The sequence below is a fragment of the Panulirus ornatus genome, chromosome 49 (genome assembly GCF_036320965.1).
Source record: "Panulirus ornatus isolate Po-2019 chromosome 49, ASM3632096v1, whole genome shotgun sequence".
Lineage (NCBI taxonomy): Eukaryota > Metazoa > Arthropoda > Malacostraca > Decapoda > Palinuridae > Panulirus > Panulirus ornatus.
Genome location: NC_092272.1, coordinates 4350991 through 4364299, shown reverse-complemented (window position 1 = coordinate 4364299; position 13309 = coordinate 4350991). Strand labels below are relative to the sequence as shown.

At 45.7% G+C, this 13309-nt stretch overlaps 1 protein-coding gene across 10 annotated transcripts in view; it reads right to left on the bottom strand.

The window, feature by feature from the left end:
- The window catches only part of nolo (no long nerve cord), a 372128-nt gene extending 368674 nt beyond the window's left edge, over window positions 1–3454 (bottom strand). For 9 of the 10 annotated variants that reach the window (XM_071690856.1, XM_071690859.1, XM_071690862.1 and 6 more), the window contains exon 1: window positions 3335–3454. The gene's annotated coding sequence lies outside the window, so the exon portion shown is untranslated. The other variant, XM_071690858.1, reaches the window with a different exon arrangement.
- Window positions 3455–13309: the final 9855 nt, after the last annotated feature.

The following is a 13309-nucleotide window of genomic DNA, read 5'->3' as shown; positions in this document are numbered from 1 at the left end:
TCTGGGACGCCAGGATAACCTGGTCTTATAAAAGCTAGGATATCTTGGACGCCAGGATAACCTGGTCTTATAAAAGCTAGGATATCTGGGACGCCAGGATAACCTAGTCTTATAAAAGCTAGGATATCTTGGACGCCAGGATAACCTGGTCTTATAAAAGCTAGGATATCTGGGACGCCAGGATAACCTGGTCTTATAAAAGCTAGGATATCTGGGACGCCAGGATAACCTGGTCTTATAAAAGCTAGGATATCTGGGACGCCAGGATAACCTAGTCTTATAAAAGCTAGGATATTCTGGTCTCAGGGACGGGAACTGGGACGCCAGGATAACCTGGTCTTATAAAAGCTAGGATATCTGGGACGCCAGGATAACCTAGTCTTATAAAAGCTAGGATATCTGGGACGCCAGGATAACCTGGTCTTATAAAAGCTAGGATATCTGGGACGCCAGGATAACCTGGTCTTATAAAAGCTAGGATATCTGAGACGCCAGGATAACCTAGTCTTATAAAAGCTAGGATAATCTGGTCTCAGGACGGAAGGATACCCCGAGACTTAGGGTTGGAGGATGAACGGACCTTAGGACCGACATGATAAATGAAGTATCTGGACGGTAAGATAATCTGGTCTTAGGACGGAAGGTGAACCGGATCTTGAAGCAGGAAGATAACCAGGTCTTGAGGATAGGGGATAGGGCGGGGTCTTAGGACGGAAGACCCGATCTTACGTGAGAATACACTGGTCTTAGGACGAAAAGATAACCTTTATCGTAAAATAACTTGGTCTTAGGACGGAGGGATGGATATCCAAGTCTCGGGGTGACAGGATAACCTGGTCTTACCACAGAAGGATATAACCGGGTCTTAGGGGGACAGATCAAGACCAACCCGCCAGGTCTTAAGCGCGGCAATCCGGTCTTAAGGACGGGAGGGCAAATAAGATCCAGAACAGATGAACCAAACCTTCCCAGTGACGGGACGACAGGTGCATCCTTGCCTCTGGGAACGCACACGGGAGCGAACACGACGACAGCCCCCCCCCCCCCCCCTCTTACCCCCGTCCCAGCTGCATCATAACCACTGCGAAGGTCGTTATGTGAAAGGAGAAACTAATTAACTCAGTCTGACGTCGTTTGCCACTTACACAACACGGCACGCGCGTGCAAAACCTGCAGACAGACTCGTCTGCACATGCCACCCAGCTCCCCAGAGTCGCCCCCCCCCCCCCCACCCGCAACACTGTGATCTCACTCACTTCTCTCTCTCTCTCTCTCTCTCTCTCTCTCTCTCTCTCTCTCTCTCTCTCTCTCTCTCTCTCTCTCTCTCTCCATCTAGCTCTCCCTCCCGTTACGTTCCGTGTCTCCCTCCCGTTACGTTCCGTGTTGTATCGATGGTAAACAAAACAGGATCAGCTATGGGGGCTAGCACTTCTAAAAGCCAAGAAGTTAAGCGGGTCAGCCGACTTGACAACAGTTTCAAACCTCCTTTGAATATCACTTCAGTGCATATTCGACCTAAATGTCTCACTTACTTACCAACCAACATCACGTATTTTACCACATGGACAAATCTAACCCTAAGTACGCCGTTTTTCCATTCTTTTCCTTGATCCCTGCGCCGTAAGACCTTCCTCAAACAAGTCTTCTTGGTTAGCAACCAGTACTTCATGACTTCTATCAACATTCTTAGATCCCATACCTTCCCCATCATCTTTTTTTTTTCCACTATACTAAACGCCAGTTGCCTAGCATAATGGCAAGAAGCATTATAGATCTGAGAGAGAGAGAGAGAGAGAGAGAGAGAGAGAGAGAGAGAGAGAGAGAGAGAGAGAGAGAGAGACAGAGAGAGAGAGGAAAAAAATCGTAGCCTATGGTGAGAATTGGGGACGAGAGGCGGCCGGCGATGGAGGACCCAGTTCAACTGATCTGGCCACACCGCTCGTTCGGCGTCCACGTGCTGACTGGCCCAGGAACCCTTCCTCCCTGCACTCAACCTCAATCCCCACGCGTCAACTCCCGCCTACGAATGAGGCTCCATCTGTCAACCCTAATAAAAAAGAAATGGTTTTCGCCAAATTTTCCTCCCGAATGCATGGGCTTCGGTGAAAGCCTTACACCAGACAGGCTCCCAAGGTTCTAGAACTCAGCTCTGCAGCAAAGCGACGTGGGTATGAAAAGGGGGCTTCACAGCCGGCCATGTTTCACACCATTACAACACCACATCTTTTTTTTTTTTTTTATCCTCTCAACCCGCCGGACACTTTACCCACTCCGGATGATAAGTCGACACCAAAACCACGACAACACGACTTTATCGTCAATGAGCTGAATCATCATCAGCCCACGGCACCTTCACCTATAATAAACTCACCACCGACTTGATGTCGGACAGCTTACACGATCGTCATGACTAAACCACATCAGTACGTCCAAAGTGTAATGACCCGTTTTTAAAACAACCGTCACCAACCAGTGCTTCTTTGACTAAAAGCTTATCTCAAAGATTAAGCCAAAGCTTCTTGAACTAAAGCTCATCTTGAAATTCAGGCTTGCAGTAAACTATTAAGATGTAATATCATAAAAGCTATCATTCTACGAAACCCTATACGGCCTTTGGATTTAGATTACCTCTTGTTATCCTGAGAGCATGAAATTCCATCACTCGAAATTATTCCACTTAGGCTAAAAATAAAAAACTAAAGCGACAAAAGATAAAAACAGAGACACTTAAATATATATATATCAAGCTAAACATACGATAAAATAATGAATGCAGAGGCACGGACATATGCGTCAAGCTAAACATATCACACAGATAATAAAGTTAGCTTTAGTACAGTTCATATTTACACCCTTCACAATACGGGGTTGACACAGCAATAAACGTAAGATATTTACAAGGGTGATAACCATGTAAATGGGATGCCAAGGCATGACCCTTTCCATGCATTACGAAGCGCGTGTAAATCACAGCATAAGCAGTAAAATAAACTTACCAGAATACTCAAAGTTCCCTCCGACTCCCTGCCTCAATGTCCACGACACGCGGTAAGCCAACGAAAAAAAAAAAAAAATACGTCCCAAGAGATATTTATATATAAAAACACAAAACTTAAAAAAAAAATTAATGACAAAACACTGTTCCAGTTTGTTTCCTCTTTTATAATAATCCACAGGTCATATATATATATATATATAATCAAAACTTCGACCGATCGTTTCCAAAAAAAGCGAAAAACAAAAACTGAGAAAGTGAGCGAGCGCGAAAGACGGCAATGAAGGAGAAGCCCTCGAGAGCGGAGGCCAGCCAGCACCGGGAGACAAGATCACTGACCGTGCTCGCGCGTCGGTGTCCGCGCCACTACTGAGCCGCAGCCGGCCGCCCGCTCCGTCGGTCGGTCGGTCGGTTGGTGTGTGTGTGTGTGTGTGTGTGTGTGTGTGTGTGTGTGTGTGTGTGTGTCGACGGTCCGGTCGTCCAGACGTCGTGGTTTGTCGTGGTCCTGCGGATGGGCCCCGGTCGTTTTCCTCGGCCCCCGGAGGAGAGTGGAGAAGGGGGGGGAGGGGGGACTCTCTCTCTCTCTCTCTCTCTCTCTCTCTCTCTCTCTCTCTCTCTCTCTCTCTCTCTCTCTCTCTCTCTCAACCGCCGTCCGACATCGAAAGGAGCTGCCGGGTTTACCCAAGGTGAGACTCGCCACGTCCGCGCATGCAACCTCTTCTGCGGCGACGCCTAATGCCTAACTCTTGCCCCCCCCCCCCCCCAATCTCCACTTATGCAACCCTCCGCACTTCTTATTTATCGCTTCGCGAATTTCGAGATTTGGCGAGTCTCGCGTCAGTGACCCACACGGAATTTTGAGGTTGTTCGCGGCTTCAAATAAAATAGTATCTAATTTCCCCGTCGATAAAATGAGAGTAAAATGCTTGCCATTGCAGTGTATGGTGCCAACCAACCCCCCCCACCCCCAGCAATGGAAGCAACTGCAGGCATTTTGTGTAGCAGTTCTGCTTTTGCGTCCGTGTGACGCGCAAGACGCAGTAGGGTCGGGACGCAATGGCCACTGACATACGACAGGAGAGGATTTTACTGCGAGGCGCCCATTACCATGATGACCTCCTCCTCCCCCCCCCTCCCTCTCAAGCCCACCCCACCGCCACAAACTAAACACTACCATTAATTTTCCTCCAATTTTGCGATGACCACGTCTTGGACAGCGCACAACCCTCACCTCCAGAAAGAAAAGAAAATATGGTCACGTTTTGATTACTTTCTCTTATATGGATAACGATCAATCTCATGTTTTACGAAAGTGTACGTCATACGTGATTTACTCATTAAAAAAGACCATATATATATATATATATATATATATATATATATATATATATATATATATATATATATATATATATACATATATATATATATATATATATATATATATATATATATATATATATATATATATATATATATATATATATTATCCCTGGGAATAGGGGAGAAAGAATACTTCCCATGTATTCCCTGCGTGTCGTAGAAGGCGACTAAAGGGAAGAGAGCGGGGGGCTGGAAACCCTCCCCTCTCATGTTTAATTTTCCAAAAGAAGGAACAGAGAAAGCGGCCAAGTGAGGATATTTCCTCGAAGGCTCAGTCCTCTGTTCTTAACGCTACCTCCCTAATGCGGGAAATGGCGATTATGAAAGAAAAAGAAAGAAAGAATATATATATATATATATATATATATATATATATATATATATATATATATATATATATATATATATATATATATATTCCAAAGAGCCTGCAGTATCTAGCAACCGTAACTTCTGAGGTCATTCCAGTCACACGCCTTATTCTCTTCTCCAAATTACGATACACTTCACCATTTGCCTTTTTTTTTTTACTAAATTCATACGTTTGCTGTTAGCGACATTTATAGAAAACGAGCCTTCACTTCAAAAAAGAAAATACTTTTGATTATGAAAGTAGATTTGATTTTTCCTTCCCCTTAAAGCGACGTTGTGGAATTCTCCTTCTCTCTCTCGTCCGTCCTTCTTCGTCAAGGTCTTGTTTCTTTATCATTAAACTATTCTAAGACCAATTTCCTGAATCGTGTCGCTATTCCACAGAGGACGTCTGCAGTTCTGACCGAAACAACTGGGGACTTTTAAGCGAGGATAGCTATAGACGGATTCCCCCCAGGCGAAGACCTCAGCCTGGTACCATGCCTTCTTCTGTGATCGAAAACGCCAGAGGGAATCCTAAATATGCGTATTCCCACTAATTCTAAATATGCGTACTCCCTCTAATTCTAAATATGCGTACTCCCTCTAATTCTAAATATGCGTGCTCCCTCTAATTCCAGATATGCGTACTGTCTCTAATTCTAAACATGCGTACTCCCTGTGATTCTAAATAGGCTTACTTACTCTAATTCTAAAACTACTCTAGTTGTCCCCGTGAACACAATGTGAAATACTATTTCCGTATATCTATAATTGTCGTTTAGGTTTCCGGCCTGGAATCTCTCTATCCAGCCAGCCACTTCCTGGAAGAGGCCATCAAGGATAACTGGATTTAAGGTTAAGTTGTCTCACTTGAGCTGGTTTCCAACCCTGGTCACAAGACGGGAAGTGAAAGAAAGAAAAAAAAAGAGAGAGAGAGACGTAGAGATGAGTCATTCCACACACACAGACGCCATAGTCACACTCGTCAAGCAGATAAACCACAATCATGCACTTCAGTGCTAATCACGTGATGCCGTCAACCAAAGAGGTTATGTCATCAACCAATCACGGCATTTTGGGGGTAGCAAAGACATAACGACTGTTGTGGATGTGACGTAAGGTGATCAACCAATCAACGCTTTTGGGGGCACTGATTTAAGGTCCAACCAATCGCAACCTTTTTGTGGAAATAACCATATGTTCTCAGCCAATCACAGCCTCTAGGGTAACGACCTATTGTCTTCAACCAATGAACACATTGAGGAATAGCATTGTCCAGTGACGTTTACTTGAACTGACCAATCACAGGGTATTTTAGGAATCTTCCCCTGACCAATCATAATGTTTCATGGGAATAACGCCAGTCAACCAGAGCGTTTAAAATGCAAAATAAGATTGCTATCTTTAAATCGCACCTCTTGAAGATATTTACGTGAGAGAGAGAGAGAGAGAGAGAGAGAGAGAGAGAGAGAGAGAGAGAGAGAGAGACCCCTGATCTCGCTCATGGCTCCTCTCCACCACTTGGCGAGACACGGAGAGACCGCTCATCGCACGCGCCCTACACACGTGCACTCATGGCCAAAGACAGGAGTTCCATGGTGGAGGCTCCTGTGCCGCCGGTCCATTAGCATTAGCAGGGGGAGCCAATAAAACCCCCTCCCCTCCCTTCACACACACACACACACACACACACACGCGCACACACACACACACACACACACACACACACACACACTAAACAAGGCTAACGAGTCTCTCTCACTCCTGCCCGCATATCTTTCTTCTGGGGTCAGTCGCTTACTGTTCATCGCGTAAAACTTACATGCAATGGCAAACATTGCATTAAACATGCGCCTAATCAGCCAAGAAAAAAAAAAAACAAAACTTTGATCGAAACTTTTCGAAACACTTCACAGAAACTTGTTTTCGTGTGTGGACTGTGTTTTGCCGACGTACGACACTGCCAACAGCGTCCCATCACCTGCCAACAGCGTCCCATCACCAGGGGAAACCGTTACTAGAAATACGATTTAAAAAAAAAAAAAACGAACTTAGTTGTCGAATCTTCACTTCCCTCTGCCTACGTTAATACAAGCATCCGAAAATTACTGTGCACTGTCTAGACCACCAGCCTCTCGTTACGTCCAGTCTCGCAAAACTTTAAAAAAAACAAAAAAAAACTAGAAAACTTGTAAAACACTTCAACCTGTAGGGAATATGCTAACACGACCCGAGTTACGTACTACGCCATGGCTTCGCTCCATTCAACTTCATGCCGACCAAAATCATGAACGCTCGGGTCAGACGCGAAGTTCTGGATTCGAAAAACCCGACGTACGACGATGGAATTGCCAACACCCAGACTCACACTGACAAACGCCTCCCGTGTAGGATGACCTACCAGACTACACGCTCTTGACACTTTTAATAGTTTTGTCATGGTGTAATTGCCAGTTGTATAGTTTTATTTAGCATGACGCAACGGCCAGTTGACCGTACTAATCGATCTAAATCATTCTTCATTTCCACGATTAAGACCTGTGAGGTTCTTGCGCACTCCTACCCATCCAGTTCATTGTACACCACTAGCCATCCTACGGGCGGTGGCGCAGGAGAGGCCCTCTGTACAGAGTGTGCCAAAAGAGCAGTGACATAGTGACAGCATTACGTAACAAGTTACATAATGAGTGAACTATTTACAGTAGGCGGAGTTAATGGCCACTTCTCAAACGTGGGGCGAGGCGGCATCACTGTGGCCGCAATATGTACATACGGGGCCCCAGACTGAGCTGGACCGGGACGAAATTAAGGTGTTCACTGATCCTGTTCTGTGAAGCCGTATATATAGTATATATGGAAGGGTGGGGAGGTGGGGCTCTCTTCTTCTTCCTGCATGATATTACGATGAGAGATGGGTCGGCTGCGGGGACTGACACCGGCCGATCCATCTACCGTCGTAATATCATGCAAGAGGAAACGTCAGATGTATGCAGGCGCCAAAAACAGGATCCGTAGACACCCTGATGATGGTGTGGCCCGGGCTGAGCCACAGGTACCGACGGCAGCAGCAACAGCAGGAGCTCCCTCCCTCCCTCCCTCCCTCCTCCTGATCACTGTGATGAGACAGGATACCAACTCCATGCCGAGGGAGGGGCGAGATTAATCCATAACCCTGCAACATTATGCAGTTGTGAATTTAAGATGAATGAGAACGTCCTACTGTATTGCCTACCGCAGTCCCTGGAGGGAGACGTGCCATTAAGGAGGTTGGAGAGGGGAGGTTCACCGTCCTTGTCACTGGACGGGTAGGAAGGTTCACCGTCCTTGTCACTGGTCGGGTAGGAGGATTCACCGTCCAATGACTGGTTTGAGGGAGGCAACCTGTCTCCAATATGGCAGGATCCTGTGGTGAGGGAGTCGCTTACCGCTGACGATAACGGCAGCGCTGGTTAAATTCTCCCCTCCCTCAACTCCCAGATGAAATACGACGATACACCTCGCCCGGAGCTGCTGGAAGGGGAGGCGAGACATCCTAACATCCTGCCGTGCCGCTATTCCCGCCGTATCCAACGGCCCGTCTTTACCTACGAGAGGAGGTGGTCTCTCTGATGATCGGTTTATCCCCTCACGAAGCTGTCACTCGGCATAGCGTTATAATCATGGGCGTCGCGCACCACCAGTAGGCCGCGCTGTATGTTACCTTCAGCGGCGGAGTCTTGTATCAGTAAAGACGCTTCGCCCTCGCGCGGGCGGGCCCGATATTCGACATATGCACTATTAAGTTTAACTCTTTGTGAAAGTGTCTCCTATATTTTGTGGTCTCCTCTCCGTTTATTTCTCGATAAAAGTACACAGAACTAAAATGCGTCGAGTGACGACACAAACCGATCAAATCTAATTGGAATTTCATTCAGACGTGTCGACTATTCAACAGAATGTTGCACAATAAGACGCTGTCAAATTTCTCCGAGCCATTTTTTCCCGCTTGTAACTTCTTGAGACTCAGACAACACCATCATTGGCCAGATCCAAGACAAAGTGGCGGCAATAAAGCCAATAAGACGGTGCGTGTGAGGGACGTTTTACGAAGCCACTTTCGCCATACGCTGCCACCGTCTCACAACAGTACCCGCCATAGTACCTGATAGTCGAATCACCTGGTCTCTCTCTGTGTCGCAGCCCGCCAGGGTACATTGCGGCAACTGGGGCGGTAAATGAACCTATCAAACTACGGAATTTCTCTTGATGTGGGTGTTTTGAGCAGCCGTTCTCCTGCAGGGAGACTGGAGCATTACAGAATGATTTCCACTGCGAAAGCAAGACGGATAGACGTCCTCTCTCTTTTTTCTCTCTTTCTCTCTCTTACCACTGAAGAGAGAGACACAAGCACAGTCTAGATTACAGATGTTATTACCTATACACTGACACATATGCTGTTCCTCTCTTGTCTGTCAGTCGCCAAGGAATAGAGCCTATATGGCTTTCTCGAGTCCCAGTACAAAGGAAACCATGAACTTTTCTCAACAACTTGCATCATGGGAATTCCAAGATGAACCAATAGGTTTAAAATCGTACCTCAGCTACTGTGAAGAACTGGATTATACACACAGAACCTAGCAACAGAGGTGACTGGGCTGATGCATTATAAGAAATCCTAATCCTCAAGAATCGTTTTGTCTAAGTTGGGGGCTGATGCAGCCTCAACACCGTGAGACACACGCCGTACCCACACACACACACACACACACACACACACATACACACACACGCACACACACACACACACACACACACACACACACACACACACACACACACCCATATACCACACCAAACGTTCAGTGTACCACGACCAATTATCAAGGGTTATGTGTTGCCTGACGTGCCCCAAACCCCTAACGCAACCACGGACGAAGTCAGTATCGCCCCCACCCCTCCCTACACACACACACACACACACACACCCACCACCACCAGTCACCGAGTGTTTTCGCCCCATCCACGCGCTTGAAACATCTCCGTGGCCCCTTTTTTAAGCGGTCGCTAATTTCATTCCAGCGGACATTAAGGAGGGCACAATAATTCCCGGCGCAATATACTGGAAATTCCTGGAAGTTATGCCTTTGGCCTACATGGGACATTGGAGCGAAGCTTCCTGCTCTCTAATGCTGTTTCCCTGCTGGCCTTCCCAGACCCTATTATAAACTTCAAGATAAAGAGGTTAAAGTCTGGGGTTCGAACCGCAACTTTATTAAAATGTTATGATGTCTCGTTCCTTCCACGCTTGCTGTGTACTATATAAAAGTTTCCACACTTGCTGTGTGTTATATAAATCTTTCCACACCTGCTGTGTACTATATAAATCCTTCCACACCTGCTGTGAACTATATAAACCCTTCCACACTTGCTGTGTACTATATAAATCCTTCCACACTTGCTGTGAACTATATAAATCCTTCCACACTTCTGTGTACTATATAAATCCTTCCACACTTGCTGTGTGCTATATAAATCCTTCCACTCTTGCTGCATGCTATACAAATCCTTCGACTCTTGTTCTGTGTTATCTAAATCCTTAGTATTAGTAAAAGGACTTTTCCTGAATATATTCAGAACGTATAGCCAACTCAGAAAGCTGTTTAACATAACGGAGAATATGAAGGCCTGAATATATCTCTATTGTTCTGTCGTTTCCTACCATGACATAGAGGTTCGAACCCTCTGATTCTGAGACTGGAAGTCTCTCCTACCTTTACCCCAGATATCTAAAGCCTCATTATGACTATAAAGTGTTGATCTTATGTTATATCTTACCACTGAGAAGAGGGATCAGATACCCCTTTTCCCCACCAATACTGTTTCACCGTCTGAATCCTCTTAGGTTTATTCTTGCAGAGGTTCTCAACTTTATCGGCTACACTCACAAGTCTGCGAAGTCACCCTTGGGGAATTTTACGGCCTGGGAGAGGTCTCTTTACAAGCCTGGAGACTCTCTCCCATGATTTTTAAGTCTCCGAGATTTCTCGACGGTAGAGACACATTGGAAGCTTGCCCTCCGACGATGAGGGGAGGAAAATTTCGATTTTTTTTTTGAGTTACAAAAAAATCAAACCTGTTTGAACGAAGGTTGTTACAAGTGCGTGTGTGTGTGTGTGTGTGTGTGTGTGTGTGTGTGTGTGTGTGTGTGTGTGTGTGTGTGTGTGCCATTCCCTCATCACCGAAGTATCATTCATTTCTCCTTTTGTCGACGGCGGAGGACATTTCCAAATCGGCCGCATTATTCTCCCACCCTTCACTCAGAACGCAAGATCCTGCCTCCACTCCTTCACTCAGCTCCAGGGACCGTGCGCTACAGTATCATTCCTCGCGCCTGACTCTCGCAGGGGTGAGGGAGGAGGTGGAACCATCGCTGCCAATATTGCGATAAAGCAGACGCCTGTTCCCGGTGTCGCCGCCGGTGCTGCCCACGCGCCGCGAACGTCAGGAGAGCCATCACTCCTCCAGCCTCGCCGTCACCCGCTGGCGAGGGCAACGCACTCCAGTTTCCCCGCTACCTTATTACCAAACCCGTCATGACATAAACAGGAGGAGATATAAGTGCGATAAACCTTAATCCAGGGCTTAGAAGACCTCCTCGATCCCTTACTGGGTAGTGTAGAAATGACTACATACTGCGCACACATATCTGCCACACATTAATGGCGCCAGAGGTAGAGTGTCATATTAATGAAATATACGATTGTAAAACCCAACTTTGAATTCCAATTCCGTGTAAATTCAGAAACCACATCGTGGCGAAACCGTAAAAAAAAAGTATCAAAAAATAATAGTGATACCTGGAGAACTACACTGAAATTTGAAACCGTTGACATATAGTGCCGGAGGAGGAACCCAGCCTCCCCAACCCACCCCACGCCCCCCTCCATTCTCGTGCTAATATCGAATGTAAGTGGAAACCACCGGGCAATGTCGAACCAACCGCTGATAAGTTTATCCTGGAAGTGTCCCCCGGGTCTAACAGTTGTGTTCGACAGTCTTGCATCGGACAACTAACCTCAGACCTTTAACCATCCGGCACCGGGAAGCGCCGCTCTTGACGCCCGCGCGAGATGTTTCAGAAAGGAGCACAAATCAGGCGACTTTTATCGATGGAGAGGACATTTGATACGAAATGCGAAGGAACAACTCTGAAATGTTAATGTCTACTGAATAATGAATGAGAAATATGTACTATGGATCTATTTCCTTCTGTTATAGTTATATATTTCTTTCTTTCGCTATTCATCTATTTCCTCCTGTTATAGTTATATATTTCTTTCTTAAGCTATTCATCTATTTCCTTCTGTTATAGTTATATATTTCTTTCTTTCGCTATTCATCTATTTCCTCCTGTTATAGTTATATATTTCTTTCTTTCGCTATTCATCTATTTCCTTCTGTTATAGTTATATATTTCTTTCTTTCGCTATTCAGCTATTTCCTTCTGTTATAGTTATATATTTCTTTCGCTATTCATCTATTTCTTTCTGTCATAGTTATATATTTCTTTCTTTCGCTATTCATCTATTTCCTTCTGTTATATATTCTGTCTTTCGCTTGGCAATCGGGGGGGGGGGGGGGAGACTGCCCCTGTGGACGCCTACGAACTGCTCAAATTTATCTCTCTGTCCCAGGCAGAAAGACTCCTCAACAAACCATTCTGCCCAGGGGCCTTGACTGTCTATGAAAAGACACTGAAATCACATTTGATTCAGATCTAGGAAGGACGGAAGGAGACACGGGTAAGGCCTTACACTGTACAAGATGAGGGCAGAGGAAATATAGCCCCGGAAAAAAGTGACAAGAGGACTTCTGGGAGAGATAGAGGAAGTCAGTAAACATTGGGGATGTGTCTGGAACGTCGTGGGATGAAGGTGAGGTGGGGAAACGTGGCCTGATAGATGGCGCGCTGCCTCTTCCGTCTCCAACAGACGACCGTGGGACCAGGGCAAACCGACTTGTAGTGTTCAAAGAGGTATCCAGTCCTCTATCTCTGATCACGCACGATGGTACCAACAACTAGTCCGTCTGCTGTATATGCTAGGCTGACGCATCTGAAATGTTTACCTGCAAATCTTCTGTTTACAGAAGCATAATGGAGTAATATTTACAGGCAAATCTTCTATGCTACAGACTCGTAATGGAGTATAGCATCCTCACACATAGGGCTAATGCATCTGACATATTTACCCATAAATCTACTGTTTACAGAAACATCGCTGAATACAGTGCCACCAGACACAGGGCTGGCTGTAGCCATGTGATCAGCTCTGGGTTATATGTCAGGAAACCATGCAACACTACGGTGACCATTAAGTCATGTTCAATCTGTGACCTGGGGTGTTCCCTCGTCTGATGACCGCGTTTCCTACGGTCAGGTCAGGTCAGGTCAGACTTGTATCTGTTAATCCTTAGACAATGATCAATCTCATTCTTGTGTTATATTTATATATATATATATATATATATATATATATATATATATATATATATATATATATATATATATGTATATACAAGGGGAACCCATCAGCACTC